A 24,767-nucleotide genomic window follows, 5' to 3' on the forward strand; every position below is an offset into this window, starting at 1 on the left:
AACTCCCAACATTAAAAGTCCCCCAACTTTGTCCTTTGCCCTGTCTTTTATCTGTGAGTCCTCACCCACCAAGGGGCGGGGACTCAACATCCTACTTGCACAGAGGTTTACCTAATTACTTAATCAAGTAGACCTCTGAATCCAATATAATCTTATATGCCCAGAGGAAATGATCAGTTTACAAACATAATCCATTATTTCTTTTTGGACTTCATCAATAATATCAAACTGCTACAGATGGGGAACAAGGCAAGGAAGGCCACTCTTCCTCTCCTGTTCAGCCTTGTGCTGGAAATCATAAGTGAAAGGAGTGGAGATTGAAACAAAGAAGGAAAGCTTCATATTCACAGACAGCAGCACAACTGTCTGTATAGAAAATCCCAAAGAACTAATACCTGAGTTTAGCACAGTCACAGAATGCAAGGGTAATGTACAGAAATCGTCTTATCTGTATATGTTATGTGTAGTATATATTATATTGTGTATATAATAAAAGGAAATAATATGTAAGTATAAATCTAACAGAACAGCAGCGCAGGTATAGTTCAGTGGTTGAGTGCCTGCTTCGTATGTACAGGGTCCCAGGTTCAATCCCTGGTACCTCCTAAAGAAGAAAAAATCTAACAAAACATGCATTTTGTATGCTGAAACTAAAAGTGCTAATGAAAAAAATCACAGACTACTTAAGTAAATGGATTGGGAATCTCAATCTAGTGAAGATGTATTACTCCTGATATAGATATAATGCAATTCCCATCAAAATCCCAGCAGGGCAATTTTTTGTGGATATAGACAAGCTAATTCAAAAATGTATGTGGAAAGTAAAGGAACTAGAAATAGCTGATACAATATCTTAAAAGAAGAATAAACTTGGGGGAGTTACACTATAGATTTTAAACTTCATGTAAAGCAGTAATCAAGAAAGTGTACTGTTGGTGAAGGGATATACATGTAAGTCAATAAACAGAATGGAGAGATTGGTCCATGCAGATAATGACTAGTTGCTTTTTAACAAAGGTACAAAAGGGTATTCAACAGATAACATTGGCACTATTGGCAACCCATATGCAAAATAAATCCAAATATAAACCTCATACCTTATAAAAAATTAATTCAAAATATTTCATACATCTATGTGTATAAAGTGTTAAAACTATACCATTTTAGAAGAAAATTTCCGTTATCTAGGACTAGGCAAAGATTTTTTAGACATGACTCCAAAAGCACAGTTCATAAGGAAAGAGTAGGTGTGGGAGGAGGGGCACCCGGCTTGCCTCAGTGGCAAACAGTGCGGCAAGAGGTGACACCGCCTCTGCCCACTGGGCCTAGACAAGGTGACCACGCCTGACTAGGCCTTTGCTGCTAACGGCTAGCCGGCACCGCCCTCCCCCTTCCTATCTCCCGCCTAGCCCAGCTCTCACTTCCCCTCCCCCCTCCCTTAAACCTAATCTCTTAGTACGCTGTTTGCCCAGCAACAGCTTACAACCACCTATCAGCTTAGTAACAGTGTCAGCCTATCAAGAGTTAGCACATACTCTACTGGCCAATCACTAGCCCAATGCCAGAACATTGCCTTATATGGAAACAGCATTTGCCCTAGCCAATCAGAACCCGCCACACCACTCCCCAATCCTATAAATCTGCATCCCCTTCTGCAATAAACCAGACTTGTGCCATCAGCCTGTCTCCGTGACTTCTTCCTGGGTCGTGCGCCTTCCACGCCTTCGGAGCCCCCAAGGGAAGCCTCAGCGGCCGTACGAGGCTTTCTTCCCCACACCAGGGACCCCTCTCATCCCACAACGGGACCCCACTCATCCCGCAACAGGGACCCCGCTCGTCCCATAACAGGGACCCCGTTTCATCCCTCAGTAGGTAAATAGGACTTCATTAAAATTTGAAATGTCTGCTTTTTTTTTTTTTTAAAGATTTATTTATTTATTTAATTTCCCCCCCTCCCCTGGTTGTCTGTTCTTGGTGTCTATTTGCTGCGTCTTGTTTTCTTTTATCCGCTTCTGTTGTCGTCAGCGGCACGGGAAGTGTGGGCGGCGCCATTCCTCGGCACGCTGCACTTTCTTTCACGCTGGGCGGCTTTCCTCATGGGCGCACTCCTTGCGCGTGGGGCTTCCCCACGTGGGGGACACCCTTGCGTGGCACGGCACTCCTTGCGCGCATTAGCACTGCGCATGGGCCAGCTCCACACGGGTCAAGGAGGCCCGGGGTTTGAACCGCGGACCTCCCATATGGTAGACAGAGGCCCTAACCACTGGGCCAAAGTCCGTTTCCCTGAAATGTCTGCTTTGTGAAAGATGCTGTTAATATCACAAAAAGACAGGTGAAGATTGGTGGGGGGGGATCACATATCTGATAAAGGACTATCAGAAAATACAAAGAAATCTCAAGACTCAGTAGGAAGAGAGCAAGCAAGCTCACTGGAAACTGGCTCATTGTTAAACAGGCTCTCAACACAAGTGGATATCCAGGTGGCAGATAAGCCCGTGAAAGGATGCTCAGCATTGTTAGCCACCAGGCAATGCAGCTCAAAACCACAGTGAGGTACTGTCACATGCCTACTGGAATGGCTCAGGTTTTCAGAACTGCTGTCAAGACCAAGTGCTGGCAGGGGTGAGGAGCAGCTAAAACATTCATTGCTGATGGGATCATGGAATGATGCAGCCACTGGGAAACGCGTGGCAGTTTCTGATAAAGTCATGCACACACTCACCACTCCTGAGCGTTTATCCCAGGGAAATTCAAGCTTATGTGATCACGTGGCTACCTGTACATGAATGTTTATAGCAGCTCTATTTGTAATTGCCAAAACTGGAAACAAGCCCAGTGTGCACGGATAAATGAGCTGGGAGTCAGCCACACCCTGGAATACTGCTCAGCAATAAAAAGAAGCAAACAGCTTGGATGATCTCAGAGCCTCTTGCTGAATAAAAGAATTCCGTCTCAAAAGGCTACATTTAGATAACATTCTTGAAAAGGTGAAGGTTTAGGGACCAAGAATGGATGAGTGCTTTCCCTGGGGGGGGGGGGTGATTGCAAAGGGGCAGCATGACATTTCTGGGGTGATGGAGCTAATAAAATTCATAGACCATAGACCAAAGAAGGTCACTTTTATACTAGGGTGATAAAGAATAAAAATAAAAATTACACGTATATACTTTTCCTGTGTGTGTACATTTGTGTCTATGCCTGAAAAGAAATACTTGGTGGTAAATCCCAGAATAATAGTGGTTCTCTCTGGGTCCTGGGTTTATCAGTGATTCTTATTTTTTTGGTGCTTTTCTCCATTTTCTAAAATTTCCACACTGAACATGTATTACTTCTATAATAAAACCTGCTTGATACAGGATGTTAATAATTAGATGGGTTGGAGGAAAATACACCAAAGTAAAATATGGACTATAGTTAGTAGTAATATGTTGATGATGCTCTTTCATAGTAGGTAACAAATATTTCACAACAATGCAAGGTGTGGTGTGGGTGATGCATGGGAGCCCTGGATGAAGTTATGCGTTTTTGTTTTATAAGTTCACAGCTTTCACTATACACTTGTATGCTCATGTATGAATGATATACTTCAAATTTTAAAAACCCTGTTTGAAGCTATCTGAAAGCAACAACACCCCTGCTGTTTCCGACCCACATCCTGGCGGCCCCCCCCGGGTCCTCTCCTGTGAGAGGTGCCCTCCAGGAGCTCCATGAGCCCCAGGGCCCCCCCTCAGGCATCCTCTTCGCCAGACCACGGCCCTGCAGGGGAGAGGCAGCTGCAGACGGGGTGGGCTCATCGCAGAATGAAAGGGCAAAGTCTCTCAGAAAGTGGGAAAAAGGCACTTTCTAGACTTTTCTTCTGCCATCTCTCAACTTGTCATGGTACTTTTTATTTGCTAATTAATGCTGTTCTAAGTAAAAAAAAAAAAAAAACCGTAAATGGTTGATGTGAGTTTTACCATTCATCTTTATATTGTGCAATGCCAGCTTAAAATGCAAATATAAGAACATTTAAAGTGAATGTGGAACCTCTGAAATTTGCTCGGTTTCTATTTCGTTGTTTGTACATGCGTACTTATTTTGTTCTTAGCAGAACACAAAGCTAACTCGACTGATTGTATCTCACCATCCACGGACACTCCCGCCCTTAGCTCACTGAGGGGTGAGGGGCCACGGGCTGCCCAGCTGCCTGTCCTGTGCACTGTGCATGGGGGTTGGCTGACATGGGTAGCAACACGGAGGGAAGGGCACAGGGCTCTTGGACCTGTTTCCTAGGGCGCCCTCGTCATCTCTGCGATTCAGCAGAGCTGCCGGCGCCCGACACTCAGCTGTGCCCACTTGGGCCCCAGGATTCTGCCAGTGCTCAGCAGAATGGGAGAACACACACGCTGCATATGTCTGCTCACACTGTCTCCATTGTCCCATTGCAAGGACACACACACGTGTAAAATCTCACAAAATTTGACTTTATTTTGTGTCTGTATCGTGAGAAGGGACGACAGCTTTATACCAAGTGCTGGCCTTCTGAGCGTGGCCCTCCTCAGCGTGGCCCTCCCCACTCAGTGTGGCCCTCTGAGCGTGGCCCTCCCCACTAAGTGTGGCCTTCTGAGCATGGCCCTCCCCAGTGTGGCCCTCCCCACTCAGCGTGGCCCTCTCAGTGTGGCCCTCCCCTGTCAGTGTGGCCCTCTGAGCGTGGCCCTCCCCAGTGTGACCCTCCCCAGTGTGGCCCCCCCAGCGTGGCCCTCCCCAGCATGGCCCTCCCCTCTCAGCGTGGCCCTCCCCACTCAGTGTGGCCTTCTGAGCATGGCCCTCCCCAGCGTGGCCCTCCCCACTCAGTGTGGCCCTCCCCTCTCAGCGTGGCCCTCCCCAGCATGGCCCTCCCCTCTCAGCGTGGCCCTCCCGAGCTGGGCCCGGGTCCCTGCGGGGGCCCCACACCTGCAGAGCCGCTCTCTGTGTTGCTGGCACCGTCCTAGCGAGGGGGCAGCCAGGAGTGCCACACCGAGGTCGTGGGCATCCCGAGCTCACAGAGAAGCTGCCAAAGGGCCCCGGGCGTTCCCACAGCGGGGAGGGGGGAGCCCCTGTGTGCTTTAGGAGACCCCTCCCCACACTGTAGTGGACTTGGGTGGGCCCAGGGGACCAGGGAGGAAGAGGAAGGCGTCCAGGGAAGGGGGCCTGCTCAGATGCCACGTGAGGCTGCCCCTGCGCTGGGAGAATCCTGAGCAACCCAAACCAAATTTACTTTAACAGTTAAAACCCAAGGCCAGTGGTGACAGCATCTGGTCCTGGGGTGTGTGAGCAGCGCTCTCACGCCGGTCTTCACTGTCTCCACAGTTTGAGTTCATGATCGAGTCCATCCTGTTCGCCCGGGACGGTGGCTCAAGGAGGACGGGGTCATCTGGCCCACCATGGCCGCGCTGCACCTGGTGCCCTGCAGCGCCGAGCCGACAGGGACTACCCAGCAAGGTGCTCTTCTGGGACAACGCCTACGAGTTCGACCTCAGCGCCCTCAAGTGAGTGGGCACGGGCGGGGCCGCCTTCCTCCGTGGGGGAGGCGAGCACCTGCACCCCGTGGCCCCAGGCCCCGCGGAGCCCTGAACCCCCCGCGGAGACCCCCGAGACCCCCGCGGAGCCTGCCGAGCCCCCTGTGGAGCCCCTGAGTCCCCCGCGGAGCCCCCCGCGGAGCCCCTGAGCCCCTCATGGAGCCCCTGAGTCCCCTGCGGAGCCCGCCGAGCCCCCTGCGGAGCCCGCCAAGCCCCCGTGCCTCCTTCCCACCCTGTCAGTCCTGTCCCGGGTGGTCCCGTCCCCCCGCCCCTTGGTGCCTTTAAACCTGCAGCAGCTGGGATGGGCGTGGAAAGTCTTTCATTCTAGGATGTTTATTGTTCCTGGAATTCCCAATAAGAATGGGAAAAATAAGGACATGTTTAAAGATGAGGCCTTTAAAATACCCGTGGCCTCTAAATCAGGTGCTGCTCCAGGTAAGAGGGAAGCATTTTTTGTTGAGAACCAGAAAATGTGCTGGTAGCATCAATCCTGGCATTCTACAAAGAAAACAGTGCTCCGAAAGAGTCACGGTCGAGGTTTGGGTTTTTGACGTAGACCACTGCACAGCTGAGCTTCAGATTCCCATTAACGTAGATGGTTTTCTGGAAGGCTGGTCTGGGAAGGACGGTGGCACGAGCAGGGCCCTTCCGGGGGTTGCTGTGGAAACTCAGGAGGAACCCAGAGAGCCCTGGAGATGCTGAGGGGCGTCAGTGCCTGTGGCGAGGTCGGGTGGGATGAGCCTGGGTGGGAGGCTCTGGGCCTCTTGACTCGTTAAAAAATGTAAAGAAGAAATAGTAACTATGTGAGGTGCTCCCCAGGCAATCATTGCAATCTCACCCAAAATACCAAAGGATTGTGGAGAAAGGTATCCTACAAAGATGCTGTGCTCATCCAGAAGGAAAGGAGGGGTGAGAATGACCGGGAAGTGTTTGGGAAGGACAGTGCTACCAGGTTAAAATATCTTATAAAGTTACAGGAGTTTGGGATAGAAGGTGAGGATGGACAGGGGAAAAGGTGCTGGTACGACCAGGAGGGGATGAGGGAAGATGGCAGGTTGTCCTGGGACAACTGGGTTAGCTCTTTGGGAAAGAATTCTTTTCTTACCTCACAGCATACATTAAAATTTAATTCTGCATGGGTTTTAGGATTTTTTTTTTTTTTTGTTATTAAAACAGCAATGACAGTTATAAGAGAGGTGGGTGCAGATCTTATAAGGGTGGAGAGGAAATCAGGAGTAGAAACAAAACCCAAACAGGCGACATAAAAACTGACATCTGTGTCAGAAATGAGTGAAAACACAACTCTAAAAGGCAGTAACTAATTAGAGAAAGTTACTTGCTGACAGTCAATTAGAAAAAGGTGAATATTAAAATGAAAGTATGAGTAAGTTCAAAGTCCAGGCAAGCCACACACAAAAATAAAATTACCAGTGAATAGTTACAAAACACAAGGTCATTAGTAATTAAAATGCAAATTAAAATCAATGTCATTTTTGCCCATCAGATGAGCAAAAAGTACAGTAAAATACATTCCGTGCTTGCGCAGCTGCAGAAGTGCTGAGGACCTCGGGAGCTGCTGCTGGGCATTCACAGCCTGCCTTGTCTGAGGCCTTTAGAAGTGGGGTGTGCACAAGCCAGTGAGAGCAGAAGCGAGGGGCTCTTTTCAGGAAGCGGAAGATATTGTAACCCAGTTGATAGAATACTGCAGCTGTTTTTAAAAGTAAAAGTGGCAGGACTCACACCTTTATGCAGTTTGGTTCCTATTTTCTATACCCAAAAAGTATTTATCTATAGGAGGAGGAGAATGAATAACTGTCAAAATGCTAAGGTAATGGATTTTGTTTTTTTCTTTGTATTTTTCTGTTATCCAAATTTCCTACAAATGCACAATTACTTTACCATCAGAAAAAGTATAACTCAAAATGTGATAGCCAGGTCCTGAGCCTCAACAGACTCCAGCACCTACAATCTGATTTATTGGGCTCACCACACTCAGCTAAGATGGAGTTGAAGAAGGACAACCACCACACCATGGAGCCTTGAGTGATTACAACTGAAAGTGGGAGGATTGCATCCAGCATCCATGTGGAATCTGAGCCTCCTCTTGACATAGAGGTGCAATGGACACAACCAATCCAATGTCCACATAGAAAAGGTGGCATTGGATTGGGAAAAGTAGACATGATGGCTGATGGGTATGGGGAAAGGCAGGAAGAGATGAGAGGTGAAGGCGTCTTTGGGACATGGAGCTGCCCTGGATGGTGCTTCAGGGGCAATCACCGGACATTGTAAATCCTCACAGGGCCCACTGGATGGAATGGGGGAGAGTATGGGCCATGATGTGGACCATTGACCATGAGGTGCAGAGGTGCCCAAAGATGTACTTGCCAAATGCAATGGATGTGTCATGATGATGGGAATGAGTGTTGCTGGGAGGGGGGGGGAGAGGTGGGGTGGGGGTGATGGGGTTGAATGGGACCTCATATATATATATTTTTAATGTAATATTATTACAAAGTCAATAAAAAAAATAAAATAAATCACTCAGAAAGGAAAAAAAAATACCTGTGTATAATGGAAGCTTTAGTAAAATGTTTGCTTTTATTTGCTATTTTAAGTTTTCAGTATGCTTCCTTTTGGAAATGTTCCTGTGGTAAATAATGAATTACTTTCTGGTAAGCATGTGGTACAGTAAACAAAATGGGAGCGCCGAGGGCTGTGAGTCTCGGCTGTCTGTTTCTGGGATTAATTTATGTAGCCACAGCACAGATATTTCAAAAGATTCAGTCTCCAATGGGCAGCTTCAGCTCTTTTGATTTATTGTAGCGTAACCTAGAACAGGAATATCCTTTCTGTTAGCTGTGAAGAGAAGAGCCATGGAAGATCATTTGAAATAGGAAACAGTTGTGAAACTAAAGAAACTGCACGGCATCCCCGTTTCTCGGAGGTTATACGTCTGTGTGGAGATCCTCGCAAATACGACAGGAAAGGGGGTGGCCCAGTTCCTCGACAGGCTCAGTCCTCCAGCAGTGAGGGAGGGAGGGGCCCCTCACAGCCCCCAGCCCCACAGTCCTGCTGTTCAGGGAATCAGGCTTCCTGCTTACTTGGAAGAAAAAAACACGCTAAGTATTTACGTTTCAGAGCCTAAGATGCTCGTTGTAATGATTGTGACCTCTTCCCAGATCTTTAGCAATTAAGGAGTTTTTTTCAAAGCCCAAGTATAATCACATTTTGAAACCAGAAGACTGCCTCTCTGAACCATGTACTATATTACAGCTGGACTTGAGAACTGTGCAAATCTCTGATCTAGAGGTGAGAAAAAGGTGAACTGTTTCTGTTTTGTTTTGTTTTTCTTAAGTAAGCAAAGCCTATAAACCTGAGAGTGGTACCTACAGGGGAATGTTGGGGCATGTGTGATTTACCATTATATATATGAATATAGAAACTTTTTAGCATTGATTTTTTTTTCAGTCATTTTTCTGTTATAGTTTATTCTGATTTTCTGTTTTTATATATTTTTTACATTTTCTTTATAGATACTCATTTCAGCATCCTCAATTATTTTCGGACTGTAAGTTTAATATTCTCAGCATCTTCAGATTCAAATTACTTATCTTCAGTTTCATCATGGAATTTGAAATAAATTTTCAAGTCTTTTCTTTTTTTTAAATTTTATTTTATTCATTTTGTAAAAATATTACATTAAAAAAATATGAGGTCCCATTCAACCCCCCCACCCCACCACTCCCCCCCCAGCAACACTCCCATCATCATGACACATCCATTGCATTTGGTAAGTATGTCTCTGGGCATCTCTGCACCTCATGGTCAATGGTCCACATCATAGCCCATACTCTCCCACGTTCCATCCAGTGGGCCCTGGGAGGATTTACAATGTCCAGTAATTGTCCCTGAAGCACCACCCAGGACAACTCCAAGTCCCAAAAATGCCTCCACATCTCATCTCTTCCTCCCATTCCCCATACCCATCAGCCACCATGGCCATTTTTCCCACACCAATGCCACCTTTTCTCTGTGGACCTTGGATTGGTTGTGTCCATTGCACATCTATATCAAGAGGAGGCTCAGATTCCACATGGATACTGGATGCAATCCTCCTGCTTTCAGTTGTAGGCACTCTAGGCTCCATGGTGTGGTGGTTGACATTCTTCAACTCCATGTTAGCTGAGTGGGGTAAGTCCAGTAAATCAAAGTGTAGGAGCTGACCCTAGAACATGTGGGTCTCTTTAGCCCTCAAAAGAACCAATACCTGGGGTTGTATCTACTTTATCTGTCTCTGAGACTCTGCTCATGTGTGCATAAGGGCAATTCTTCTGACATCCACCAGACTCTTTTTTAGAGACTCATAGCCATATAAACTCATTTGTCCTTTCCATTTCCCCCTTAATTTAGGTCAAACAGCATTTTTAACTCCTGTTATTATATGTAGACAGGGATATTCTGCCGGTCCGTGTTGAACCTTTAATTCAAGGTCATTTTCTAGTTGCATCATCAGTTGGTACTTGGTAGTGATCCCTCGGTGCCAGGGAGGCTCATCCCCGGGTGTCATGTCCCACGCTGGGGGGAAGGCATTGCATTTACATGCTGAGTTTGGCTTTGAGACTGGCCACATTTGAGTAACATGAAGGCTGTCAGGAGGAAACTCCTAGGCACAGTGCTGCTCTAGGCCTTGTTTTTATTGCAGGCATATAGGCTCACAAGCATAGTCATTAGTATCATGGGCTCACTGTTGGACCCTCATTCCTTCCTGGTCCTTACCGTTGCACCTGGGGGACTGCCGCTGCTCCCCTAGGGACCATGACAGAGCACCCCCGGCCAGGAACCCAGTACCCCCCAGCTGTAGTTTTTAATTGTTGCCACTATGAGTATATCCAAACATTACCATGCACCCTGGACATATGCCCTGTATAGCTCTGTCAATAGCATCCTATATCAGTATTCCTCTGCTGCCATTGTTGAACCACTCTGTGATCCAAAGCTTCCTGAAAAGTGAAGCCCAATATAATGTCAGGATCCCTTAGTAGTAAAATGGAATATAGCAATGGGTTTAAAGGTTAGATATAGAATACGTATTGATTTGGAAAAATTCTACATCCTATCTTTTTCTTTTCTTTTTTCCTAATTATTGAGCTTCTCTTCACAAGAGCACTAGATCACAGTAATTCATATATACAATATACAGTACTCCCACACATCTACCATAAAACCTTTTCCCTTCCACAGCGATATTCTTGTAACTTATTCATATCATATTAAACTGATGTACAGACTCTGAGACAATAGCTTTCAAACAAGGTGACATCTGTGCTTACATTGTGGTCCATACTTTAGGATATACAGTTTTCTAAATTTTTACTTATCCTATGTTTTACATTATGGTTTACATTATTAGTCTTTCATCCCCTATATGTTTTTGGTGTAATATTACATGTTTTATATCCATCCTTGTGTACTCTCGCGAAACTCCTCTCTTACCCCACATTTACCTTGGTTCCATCCATTCAACATCCATTTTCCCCTCTCCTTGGGGCCCGCAGTGACAGCCAACCTCCATTTCCTGAGGAGCCATGTCCAGAGATACTTGCAACAGTGTTTAGGGCCTGACTTGCTCAACTGCCCTAATGCCCTGGGAGCCACCCTTTCTCTCGAGAGATACAGTTCCCTCTATTTGATGGCATTAGTCCTCCCCAGGATGTGGGTCCACCCCCACTCTCACTACTTGGGTCTCTACCCAATGGTACAACCCAGTCTGGCAAAATGAGCATTCAGACATTCCCCAGGAGCCCGTCCCACATCAGACCATCCCCTCCGAGCATCCTAAACAGGTACTACCAAATTCTTTCTAAAAATTCTTTCAGTTACTTTCCTTTTCCACAAGGTGGCGCTGCTGTGAGTCCAAGAGGAAGCCCCCTTTACCTGGGCACTGGGGGGGCAGGGGGCAGTGTCCGTCCCTGACAGAGGTGTTTACTCAGATCCAGGAACAGCTGGTTAACGCAGCCAGTCCACTCCTGCTCTCTTCTGTGAGCTGAACTTTTTAGGTTTCAGTTAATTTTGGATTCGTGGAGGTCCAGTCTGGAGCTCTTGTTTTCTACCTAATGCAAAGTACCGAGCATAGAAAGTATTCTGTACATATTTGGAGACATCGAGTTAGGCAAACAAGGCCTAAAATGCTTGAAAACTTCTCTGATTATCTGCAGTGTTTGAATTTACAATGTAAGGTTTGATTTTTTTTATTAGAGCAGTTGTAGGTTTACAGAAAAATTTTGCAGAGTCCAGAGTTCCTACAGACCTCTACAGTTTTCCCCACCATTAACATTTGCCTTAGTGTGGCACCTTTGTTAAAACTGATGAAACAACATTACTATTGTACTAACGACAGTTCATGGTTCACATTAGGGTACACGCTTTGTGTTGTACATTTCTGTGGGTTTTTCTGTTGTAGCGTATAAACAGCCTAACAATTATTTACCATTTTCAAGTATACGGTTCAGTGGTGTTAATTACATTCACAATGTTGTGTGACCATCACCACCAGCCCTTACCTAAACTCGTCAGTCACTCCAGAGGAATCCCATTTCCCACCCACTCCTGCCCCTGTGTACTTGCCTTAGGAGGAAATTTTGTAGGATTTCCATGTGCTCAGCTAACTAGCATGTTGCAGTGTTTCATAATTACTGAAATAGCACAGCTATTTAGTTCAGAGTAGGATGTGGTATGTTTTGTATAATGTTCAGTGAGCGAGGGACACACTGATACAGAAGAAGCATCTTACCAAGTGGACACTTACTAGACTTGGGCATTTCACATGCTTATGAGATGGGTGTTTATTTTCTTATTCGTTTATTTGAACACAGACAATGAAAGGCGAATTGTGCTTCGATATCAAAAAGCTGGTACTCTGCATGGATTTACTGCCTGGTTTAGTGTAAGATTCCAGAATCTGGAAGAAGACAAGCCGCAGCTGGTGTTGAGTACCGGGCCATTCCACCTGTAAGTGTGGTCTGTGTCTGGGCTGCTGTGCAAGCACAGCTCTGATGAGTGTAACGTGATACACGTTTGCCTTCACTGTTAACATGCCAGGAAGTGTGGCAAAAGGTGTGAGCTTAGGGATTTCTCCAGGCCAGGGAAATCCCTGTAATGAAGAAGTAGGTGCCTGGGTGATGGTGGGTCGCTGGGCAGGTGCAGGGGGCTTGCTGGGCTGCCCAGGCCCCAGGTGCAGTCGGGCTCTGTGGGCTGCGAGATTTCCGCTTCCCCCGTGGGTGCCCCTTGGCTCCTTTTGATGAGCACGTGTGGTGTGTTAGGGTTTCTAATAAATTGAGATTTAGCTGCATTGTTGGAAATTCAGAGGAAGGTGAAGTTGAACTCCCCAGAAGAAACTGGCTAGCTTAATTACAGATAGAAACTCTTCTCTCTGACTTCTGAAACCCTCAGTTCTAGCTTAAGGCCTCCACCTGATTGGATGAGGAGACTCCCCTCAGCGCTGACAGCAGTCTCCTTTGTTGACTGTAGATGCAGGTGTGTAAATCCGTCTATGAAATACCCTCACAGTAACCATCAGGCCAGAGCTTGCTGGCCCCAGCAGCTGGACACCATAACCCACCACGCTGACATGTGGCATTAGCTGTCATGCTTGGGGCTGCGCAGGTGCATGTTTCATCTTCGCTCCAACTCTCCTAAACTCTGCTGTAATTCCTGATTGTCAAGCACAAAAACAGAATTTTAGAGTTTGCTAGACTCTTTGGAAGGCAGATGTTTCAAGGGACAAAATTTCTTTACTAACTTCCCCCACTCCACCCCCAAAATGGCTCCCTCACCTGTCTGCGTATTGTCTGCTCTTCTTTAGGAGGCACCAGGAACTGAACCCGGGACCTGCCATCTGGGTGCCCACCCACTTGGTTTACATCTGCTTCCTGCTCATTGGTCACTTGTGTCTGCTCATCTTCTTTAGGAGGCACTGGGAACCGAACCTGGGACCTCCCATGTGGGAGGCAGGCACCAACTGCTTGAGCCACCTCTGCTCCCCCAAATTCTTTTTAAAGGAAAGAGTATGTCTTCATCTGACTGCCAGAGATTAGCTTCCTTGTGTGCAGGCTGGCTTGGGTGCAGCGTGTTTAAGATTCTAAACCCAGGAGCTCCTGTGGAAATGGTCCTTCATTCACACTGGTTTCTCATCTCCGCCTTTTCATTCCCCTCAAACGTGGTGGTCAGTGGACAGTGGCTGGGGCACCAGGGAGGAGACTGCAGACCCTCTGGACAGAGGCAGGCTGTCTTCTGACCCCAACCCCCATGTCTTGCAGCACGACGCACTGGAAGCAGACTCTGTTTATGATGGACGACCCCGTTACGGTCCACACGGGGGACGTGGTCACAGGCTCGGTCGTGCTGCAGAGAAATCCCATGTGGAGAAGACACATGTCGGTCACACTGAGCTGGGCCGTCACGTCCAGACAAGACCCCACATCTCAAAGAGTAAGAGACGCCAGCCTCGGCTGTTGGTTTCCATCATGTGCAATGGATGCTGCTCCCCAGGAGGTGGGCCAGACCTGGGGCAGGACCCCCCCCAGCTGGACCTGCCGCCTTTGTATTTAGCCCTCTCAGCAGGAAGGGGGGCATCCACTGTTCAGAACAGCAAACGGAGGTTCAGGCCAGAAAGTATTTCCTTAAGGAGACACAGCCAGTGAGCGGGAGCAGAGGCTCAGCCCCAGTGTAGACGAGCCCTCTCCAGGAGAGCAGGAAGCCCAGAGCCAGTGTAGACGAGCCCTCTCCAGGAGCACCCAGAGGTGGCATGAGGGAGGAGCTCAGCCTGTGCTCATCCATTACATGATACTCGTGTCATTACACATGTAGTTTGTCTTGATATGTGACAGGAAATACATTCTTCAGCTCTGGGGCAGTGGGTCATTGAACACGTGGCTTCACATACAGTGGTGGGGAGTGACAGTAGGGTGACAGTGGGGTGACTGGGTGCCTTTTCAGTTTCTATGATGCTGCAGGAGACTTCTCTGGTTTCATTTCTCAGAGACTAGTGAACAGTGAAATTCTCTTCTTCAGACGAGAGGAAGAAAAAAGAATCAAATATTTTTCCTTTAATTTTTAAAGCCTGTATTGTGCTTTGCTTAATGTTAAAAGTTTAAATGTCTTTTAAAAAATATTCTGGACCAGAATACCATTCTCTTGTCCAATATTAACTTATTATAAAATACTGAATGTTAGTCAAGTTGAAATTATTAGATTTGTTTACTTCTGCCTTTTTCAGGTTGGAGAAAAAATCTTTCTAATCTGGAGATGACGTTTCGTGGTGTGTTTGAGAGTCAGCTGCATATTTGGAGGGGATGGCACGCCAGGGAAGACTCACCTTGGAGCTGATGTTTGCACTTCCAAGTCTGAGCACCTCCACCGCAGCCCGATATTACCCGCAAGCTCACGGCTCAGGCTCCTTGCCGCCCAGCATTCCCACAGGCTAGTGTCTTTTCTCGTAGAAATAGCCTGTGCTTTCCAGGTGTTCCCCCAGTACTGTGCACGGCACCCACCATAAGCACGCCAGTGGCGTGGTGTTCCCGAGCCAGAGAAGTTCCACCCTGAGTCCCTAGGACACACACATCCACTGCTGTCTGCTCCTGTGAGAGTCGTTCATCTCCCCAACATGGAACATGAGATTGCATAAAGCGGTCCTGGGGTGTGTGGGCTTGACTTGGCAGGAGAGCTGGAGAAGGGAGTGCATGCGATGGTCATCCACATGGGGTAGTTCTGCATAGATTGTCTACCAGCCCATAACAGGTGCCCAATAAATATTCTTAAATAAACGAATGTTAGTGTATATCCTATTTCTGTTTATAAAAAAAAGCATGGGGTCATTCCACATACAGTGCTTTGTAACCTTTTCTTATCTAATACATATATATCTACACTGTTTTTGTTTTGATTTTAGTGAACTTTTTATTGAAATGCAAAATATACACCAAAAACTGCTGAAGTCATGACTATAGTGGACACACATGTAACCAGCAACAAGACCAAGAGACTCCTGCTCCAGAAGCCTGACGCTGCCTTCCAGAGTCCTCGCCCCCAAGGGCACTGCCCTTTCCATCACGACAGATCACAGTCGATGGTTTCTGAACTTTTTCTGAATGGATTGGCACACGGTGTGTTCTTTGGTGTCTGCCTTCTTTAATTCAACATTGCTTGTGAGATGCATCCATGATTTTGCAAGTAGTCTGATTTACATTCTTATTGTTGTATAGTGTGTACTACTGAGTGAATGTGCTGCATTTATGTTTCTCATTTCATTGCCCATGGATGTTTGGGTCGTTTCCAGTATTATTAGTGCAAATATGAACATGTCTGTACATACTTTTTGGTATACTTACATACACATTTTTGCATTGTGTTTATACCTAGGAGTTCAGCTTTAGTAGATACTGCCAGAGTTTTGCAAAGTCAAATTTGCCTTCCTATTGTTTTAGTTTCCTTGGCTGCTTAAACAAATACTTAAAATGGGTTGGCTTAAAAAATGGAAATTTAATGGCTCAGTTTTGAGGTTACGAAAAAGGTTCAGATCAGGGCTCCATAAGGCGATGCTTTCTTCCGAGTCTGTGTGGGACTGGCTGCGGGTGACCCTTGGTTCTTGGCTGGCCCATGGTAGCCTCTCCTGGCCCCTCCCTCCTCTTCTGGGTTCCACTAACATCCCACTTCTGGCTGCTCCCTCTGTGGCTTTTTCTCTTTCTCTGAATTTCTCTCTGCTTACCAAGTAATAGGATTAAGGCCCATCCTGCAGTGGCCCACACCTTCACTGAAGTGCCCTCAACAAAAGGTCCTACTTACAATGGGTCCACGCCCACAGAAGTGGATTAAGTTTAAGAACTGTGCTTTTTCTGGGGTACATCTCCAGACCACCACATATCTTGATACTCCATATCTTGTCAACACCTGGTGTTGTCTTGTGTTTTTCATTTTACTTGTTCTGGTGGGTGTGAGGATTTGATAGGCATTTCCTTGATGACTAATGCTGGCTCACATTTTCCCAAATCATGTAGCTATCCTATCTGTGAAGTGCTTGTTGCTCTTTTGCCTGTTTTACTGTTAGGGCCGTCTGTTTCTAATTGGTTTTCTAGGAATTCTGACTAGGAATCCTTTATCGGTTATTCATTTTGTGAGCACCTTCTTGCCTTTAACTTTCTTAATAGTCTTTTTGAAAAATTTATTTAAGTATATCACTCATACATAAACAATAAGTGTATAGTAATAGTTGTGAACTTACAAAACAAACATATGTCATACAGGACTATGGTACCTCACCCTACCACCAATATCTTGAATTGTAAACATTTTTAACTGATTGAAGAGCATTGTCAAAATATTATTACTAACCAAAGTATTTTTCCCCCAACCCACCCTATTTTTATTATCTTTATATCACTTATATATGAACATACATAAACAAGTGTATAGTAAAAGTTGTGAACTTAACAGAGCAAACATGCATCACATCATACAAGGGTCCCATATATCAACCCTCTACTGACACCTTGCATTGTTGTGAGACGTTTGTTACAAATTATGAAAGAATACTGTCAAAATCGCACTACTACTTATTGTCCTTATCTTGCATTTGGTGTATTTCTACCCCTACCCATCCTATTACTATTTTAAAATATATTTTTATGATAGAAGTATAAACTTATGAAACAATCATGCACATGTGCAGAATTCTTAAACAACACCCCTCTATCACCACACCACACTATGGTGAAATATTTGTTACAGATATCATCATCTGACTGTTACCATGTTCATAATGTACATTTGGCACACATTTTCCATACTGCCCCATTATCAACACAGTACATCTTTGGCATAGATGCAAGAATATTATTACTGCTAACCACAATCCATAGGTCACTCCAGTTGTATTTTTCCCATGCTTCTGCACATCCCCACCACCCTGCAATAAATGATGTACATTTGCTCTAGTTCACAAAGGACACTCTTGCATCTGTACCATCAACCACAATTCTTATCCACCCCTTAGTTTACTGTGCTATTCAGTTCCTAGATTATTCTCTAGCATTCTGCCAATTGGCATTTACATACCTGGACTACCATTTTTCAGCCATATCCCCATTTATAAACTAGCTGTTACTATGTGTTACCATCCACTCTATACATTTCCACACTTTTACAGTAGCGCTAATTAAAATCACATACATTAAACATCAGTAGTCCATCTCAGTTCTCTTATCTCCTTTAAGAATCCATCATCTACCACCAGGTCTTGAAGATATTTTCCTGAAATTTCTTCTAGAAGCTTTATGGTTCTTTTATTTTTAAGTTTTTGATCCATTTTGAGTTAATTTTTGGATAAGACATGAGAAAGGGTCCTCTTTCCTTTTGAGTATGGGTGTCCAGTTCTTTCAGTACCACTTGTTGAGTGAACTGTTCTGCCTGAGCTTGTGGGTTTAACAGGCTAGTCAAAAATCACTTGACCAAACATGTGAGGGTCTGTTTCTGAACCATCAATTTGGCTCCATTGGTCTATGTGTCTGTCTTTATGCCAGTACCATGCTGTTTTTACCACTATAGCTAGGTAATATGATTTAAAGTCTAGAGAGGAGAGTTTGCTTTTCCTTTTTAAGATGTTTCTGGCTATGCAGGACCCCTTATCCTTCCAAATAAATTTGATAATCATGGTTTCAACTAAAAATGCTGATGCAATTTTTATTGGGATTGCATTGAATCTGTATATCAATTTCAGTAGGACTGACATCTTAATGATATTTAGTCTTCCAATCTGTGAGCATGGAATGCTTTTCCAGTTATTTAGGCCTTTTTTTGAATTAACACTGAGTTGTAGTTTTCAGAATACAAGTGCTTTACTTCATTGGTTAAGTTTATTCCTGACTATTTGTGTTTTATCTGTCATTTTATTTTCACCACTCTTTTGACACTTTTAGTTACTTTCATTGATATAATCTTCATTTCTAGACTCTCTTCCAGGCCTCTCTGTCCTGTCTTTTCAGGCTCTAGCACACTCTTTAAAATTTCCTGAAAACCTGCTCTTGCTGCTTAGAAATTCTCTCAGTTTCTGTTTACCTGTGAATATTCTAAACTCACCTTCATTTCTGGAACATAATCTTGCCAGATATAAGAATCTTGGCTGGAAATTTTTCTCTTGTATTATCTTAAATATATCGCACCACTGTCTTCTTGCCTTCATGGTTTCAGGTGAGAAATCAGCACTTAATCTTATTGGGTATCCCTTATATGTTATGCATTGCTTTTCCCTTGCTGTTCTCAGTATTCTTTCTTTGTTTTTGGCACTTGACATTCTGATGAGTATGTGCTCGGAATTGGTCTATGCTTATTTTTTTGGATGGGAGTACATTGTGCTTCTTGGGCATGGATATCTATGTCCTTCAATAGGGTTGGGAAATTTTCTACCATTATTTCTTCAAATATTCCTTTTTCCCCTTTTCCCTTCTCTTCTTCTGGGACACCCATGACACGTATGTTTAGTCTGTCATTTAGTTCCCCGAGACCTTGTTCAGTTTTTTCCATTCCTTTCTTCATCTGTTCTTTTGTATGTTCACTTTCAGAGGCCATTTCTTCAAGCTCACCAATCTTTTCTTCTGCCTTCTCAAATCTGCTATTATATGATTCCAATGTTTTTTAAATTTCATTTATTGCACCTTTCATTCCCATATTATCTGCTAATTTTCTGTGTATGCTTTCAAGTTCTTTGTGCTCATCCAGTGTCGTCTTAATATCCTTTTTAGGGTGGTGCTTCACGGAAAACTACGGGACATTGTAGATCCCCCCAGGGCCCACTGGATGGAACGTGGGAGACTGGGCTATGATATGGACCATTGACTATGGGGTGCAGCGATGCTCAGAGATGTACTTACCAGGTGCAATGGATGTGTCATGATGATGGGAGAGAGTGTTGCTGTGGGGGGAGTGGGGGTGGGGGTGGTGAGGTTGAATGGGACCTCATATTTTTTGAATGTAATATTTAAAAAAAATATATATATATATATCCTTTTTAGGCATCTCATTGAATTTCTTAAGGAGATTTGTTTGAGTATCTATGATTAGTTGTCTCAACTCCTTTATGTTATCTGGAGGCTTATCTTGTTCCTTTAACTGGGTCATAGCTTCCTGTTTCTTGGTGGGGGTTGTAATTTTTTGTTGATATCTTGGCATCTGGCTTATAGAGTATTTATTTTGGGTGCAATTTTTCTTTTAAGTTTAAGGCTTCCTGCCCTTTCTCCCTTGCTGGTTGTGCAGTCAGAGCCAAGGATGTAGTTAGTGCTATAAACTGGAGGCTCAAGCTGCCCTCATTGCCCCAGAGACTGATGAAGCTTTCCAACTTTTTCCTTTGCCAGGGGTAGGGGCAGAGTCACAGCTCTGTGGAATAATCCAAGTCATGCAGGCCTAGACTATAGTTGCTGAGAGAGACTGTTGAAGCTTCATCCTCCTTTCTCCTCTGCCTGGGGCGGGGATGGAGGTGCAGGTGTGGGCAGCAGTCTATGCAGTATGGGCCCAAGATGACTGCAGTTGTCCCAGTAGATTTCTGATTTAATCTGTGCCAGCCAAATGTATCTGCAGTTATCTGGATAGGGTGGTGCAGGGCCTGCCAGCTTCCTGCCTGCCAGAGGTGGGGCTGAAGCCTAGGCTAGGGCTGCAGTCTGATCTGGGTGAAAGAAACCAGTCCCTACCATCACTTTGGTTTTCAGTCAGCCCGGCTTTCCCTTATACTAGGGGTGGAGTCAAAATGGTGGCCACCAGCCTCTCTCTGACCTGGAGAGGTTCATATTTTAGCCGTTCTTAGGGTTTTATTATAGCCAGCCGAATTTACTAATCAGTAGCTGAAGTCAGTGACCAGCCATCTCTTCCTCCCCTGTTTTTTTGGAAATGGAGCTTCCAATTCCAGCCACAGAACAGCTCCTGGGGTGCCTTGCACTGCCAAAGTAGAATGATCACTGGCTTCTGTGACTTGGCCAGTAATTTCCTGGAGAGGCTGGGCAGGTTCCCCAGCTTCCTCCCTGCTGGAGGTGGGTCTGGGGCCTAGGCTAGAGCTGCAATCTAACCTGGATGGAAAGAAGCCAGTCCCCACCTGCACTGTGATTTTCAGTCTGCCCTGCTTCCCTTCCTGCCAGGTGCAGAGTTAAGATGACAGCTGCCAGCCTCTTTCTGACTTGAACAGGTTCAAACTTTAACTTTTCTTAGGATCATACTTTAGCCCACTGAAATTTTCTCATCAGTAGATGAAGTTGGTGCCCAACCATCTCTTCCCCATATTTGGGAAGTGGAACTTTGAATTCCAGCCACAGAATAGCTCCTGAGGCGGCTTGTGCCTCCAGTGGAGGATGGGCACCGACCCCCATGGCATGGAGTACTCTACTTACGAATTTTCTCCACAGATGGCCAGTCTCCTCCTTCCACTCTTTCAAGGATGTGGCAGGATGCGCTTCTGGTCTCCTGGAGCCCCCAAGCAGGTGCTTCAGCTAGCTCCAGAGAGCTCTGGGTGTTTACTAACTGCCCTGTAGCAGGACCTGGCTCTAGGAGCTCCTTTCTCCACTGCCATCTTGCTGGTTGTCCTCTTAATAGTCTCTTGATACACCAAAATTCATAATTTTTATGCAGTCCAATTTGACAATTTTTCTTTTACGGTTAGTACTTTTTGTGTCCTGTTTATGATTCCAAGATCATAAAGATATTCTATATTTTCTTTTAAAGCTTATTGAATTTGTCAGCCAAAGGGTTGCTGATGCAAAATATCAGAAATCTGTTGGCTCTTATAAAGGGTATTTGGGGTAGAAACTTACAGTTTCCAGGCCATAAAGCATAAGTTACTTCCGTTACCAAAGTCTGTTGCCATGTATTGGAACAAGACGGCTGCCAACATCTGCCAAGGGTTCAGGCTTCCTGGGTTCCTCTCTTTCTGGGGCTCATTTCTCTCCAGGCTCAGCTGCTTTGCTTGCTCCACAAGGCCAGCTGTAGACTATCAGGCAAATGACACTGTCTCTCGCCCTGGGGCTTCTGCTGTGTGTTTATCTATTCCTCTGTGTTCTTCTTCTTTGTGTTTACTTCCTGGGCTCCAAGATTAAAACTCCAACCTCCCTTCTCTGTGGTGTGGTTTCTCTGTGAGTCTTCACCCACCAAGGGTGCAAGGATGCAACATCCTACTGACACGGCCCAATCAAGAGCCTTAATCATTATTTAATCAAGTAAAGGTGAAACGTCTGAATCCAATATAATCTAATATGCCCAGAGGGACAGACCAGTACAAACCTAATCCAATATCTATTTTTAGAATTCATAACCATCAAACTGCCACACATTATTTTATCTTTTACACTTAGATCAACAATTCATCTGGACTTGATTTTTGTCATTGATGTGAGGTAGGGGTCAGGATTCATTTTCCCTCCAAGAGATAGAAGCTTGGTCTATAGATTTCTAACCTTTTTTTCTCATGCATGCATTAAAACTCTAAATAATTTTCCTCTAAAACTGCCTTAAGTACAACAGCTGATTTTTATATAACTTCATTGTTATGTGATTTCAAATATTTTTAAATTTCTGTTGCGATTTCTTTTATTATCCTACAAGTTATTTGGAAGTGTGTAAGCTTAATTTCACAAAGGTGATCTTCTCTAGTTATCTTTTTTATTGATTTCTAGCTTAATTCCTCTGTTGTCAGAGAAGAAACTCCACGTGATTTTAAACCTATGAAATTTGTTGAAGCTTGTTTTATGACTCAGAATATGCCAACTGTATTGTGTACTTGTAAATAATATATTCTGTCATTGGATTCAGTGCTCTAAATATGTCATGTGCCTCCACTGGAGGCACAAGTTTGTTAGCCACGTTGTCTGGAAGTTGGATTTTTACTGATTTTTTTTATTATTCATTTTTTTAAAATATTACATTCAAAAAATATGAGGTCCCCATTCACCCCCACTGCCCAAACCCCACCACTCCCCCCACAGCAACACTCTCCCCCATCATCATGACACATCCATTGCATTTGGTGAGTACATCTCTGGGCATCGCTGCACCTCATGGTCAATGGTCCACATCATAGCCCATACTCTCCCACATTCCATCCAGTGGGCCATGGGAGGATCTACAATATCCGGTAATTGTCCCTGCAGCACTACCCAGGACAACACCAAGTCCCAAAAATGCCTCCACATCTGATTTCCTCCTCCCATTCCCCACACCCAACAGCCACCATGGCCATTTTTTCCACACCAATGCCACATTTTCTCGATTACTAACCACAATAGTTCATGAGTAGAATATCAGTAAGTCCACTCTAACCCTTACTGTATTCCTCCTTCCTGTGTACCTTGGATTGGTTGTGTCCATTCCATATCTATGTCAAGAGGGGGCTTAGATTCCACATGGATACTGGATGCAATCCTCCTGCTTTCAGTTGTAGGCACTCTAGACTCTATGGTGTGGTGGTTGACATTCTTCAACTCCATGTTAGCTGAATGGGGTAAGTCCAATAAACCAGGGTTTTACTGATATTTTAATTGCTTATTCTATCAGCTACTGACAAGGAGGTTTTAAAGTCTCCCAATATGATTATATTTCTCTTTTTAAGTTGTTTAAGAATATTATAGATATAGTATCTTTATATTATTTAGAGTTATTTAAAATTGGTCCATCACTGTGGTGGATTGACCCATTGAAGTAACTCTTTCCATGTTTAATGATTGATGGCTTAAGTTCTATATTTATCATTCCATTTTCCCCTCCATCAATGTGTCACTTACATATAATTGTATTATTCTTTTATCATTTACCTGTGGTAATCTTTATTTACCAGAATTACCAGAATTTTAGGAGAGAATTAAGCCCTGATGCCTTCAGATTTCTATTTTGTGGAATGGATGAACTTTTCTCCTATGATTCTAGACTTAGTTATGTATCATTCATGGGAGAATTGAAAAAATAGTCATTCAAATTAATTTTGTGCTCTGTGGTTTAGTTGAAGAATCCTGGTTAAGCAACAACATGCATCCTCAACTTGCTATATTCAAATATAGTATTTCCCTGTAAATGCCTTAGAATATACTACATCTATTTATTACCCTCCCACTTTTTTATATTACTGTTTTCTTAAATTTTAAGTATATGTATATTTAAACCCCATAGTGTACATTATTATTGTTTTATACAATTAATATAATTTATAAATATTTGCACATATATTCATTTGCCTTTTCTGTTATTCTCTTGACCTTCCTGCATTTCTGTGGTTCTGTCTGAGATAATTACTTTTTGCCTGGAGAACTCTCTTTAGAACCTGTTTTGGCTCAGATACATAGACTCTTAAAGTTATTCCAGTTTTGTTTACTTGTTAGGGTTAGGGTTAGGGTTAGGGTTAGGGTAGGGTTAGGGTTAGGGCTAGGGCTAGGGACCCCTGGGCATGGGGGGTCTGGGAGGAGGACCCAGAGCCCAGCCAATGACAGCTCCTGCAGCCAGCAGGGCGGCATGCTATGGGGGCCAGCTCTTCCAGGTTCCCCAGCTCACCCACACAGCACCCGCCATGCCTCCTAACAGCCGTCCACGGGGGTGTTTCTATTATTTACACAAAAGGAGACAGTGCAGCAGCCCAAAAGGAGGGAGCTGAGAGGGCAAGCCAAGCTCCTCACTCCAGCTCCTGTTTGGGCTGGGTGGAAGTATGCACCCCGACAATGACATATTCTAAACCTGAACCCTCATTCCTGCGCTGTGGCCCCACTCCGGCAGGCGGGACCTCCTCCCCTATTCCTGGAGGCCGTCTAAAAGGCCTGAGGTTGGGGAGACTGAGGACAGTGCCCTGGGTCAAGGAGCCCTGCGATTCAGAGGCCACAGGCCTTGGGAGAAGGCGCAGCCTGGATGACCTTGACTTGACTTTGGACTTCTAGGCACCAGAGCAGCGAGTCAGTAAATGCCTGTTGTGAAGCCAACCCCTTTCTGGGGTCTGCTACAGCAGCCCTGGCAACATGGGATGGCATGGATAGAAAGGCCTGTACTCCACCCAGCCTCACCTGTAGGCGGGCCTGCTCTCCAGCCCCTCCTGGGTGCTCCCAGGCTAGCGGGGTGGGAGCATGAATAGAGCAGAGATGCCGGCCTGGCTGGCACAGGTGCCCTGGCCAGGAGAGCTTACTGTTAACTGCTTTCTTTTTTTTTTTTCTCCCCACACCATACTTG

At 45.0% G+C, this 24,767-nt stretch overlaps 1 pseudogene; it reads left to right on the plus strand.

The window, feature by feature from the left end:
- The window catches only part of LOC111762896 (protein arginine N-methyltransferase 2-like), a 52,595-nt pseudogene extending 28,813 nt beyond the window's left edge, over positions 1–23,782 (plus strand).
- The last annotated feature ends 985 nt before the right edge of the window (positions 23,783–24,767 follow it).

This window comes from Dasypus novemcinctus, unplaced genomic scaffold (assembly GCF_030445035.2).
Source record: "Dasypus novemcinctus isolate mDasNov1 unplaced genomic scaffold, mDasNov1.1.hap2 scaffold_355, whole genome shotgun sequence".
In the NCBI taxonomy this organism is placed as follows: domain Eukaryota; kingdom Metazoa; phylum Chordata; class Mammalia; order Cingulata; family Dasypodidae; genus Dasypus; species Dasypus novemcinctus.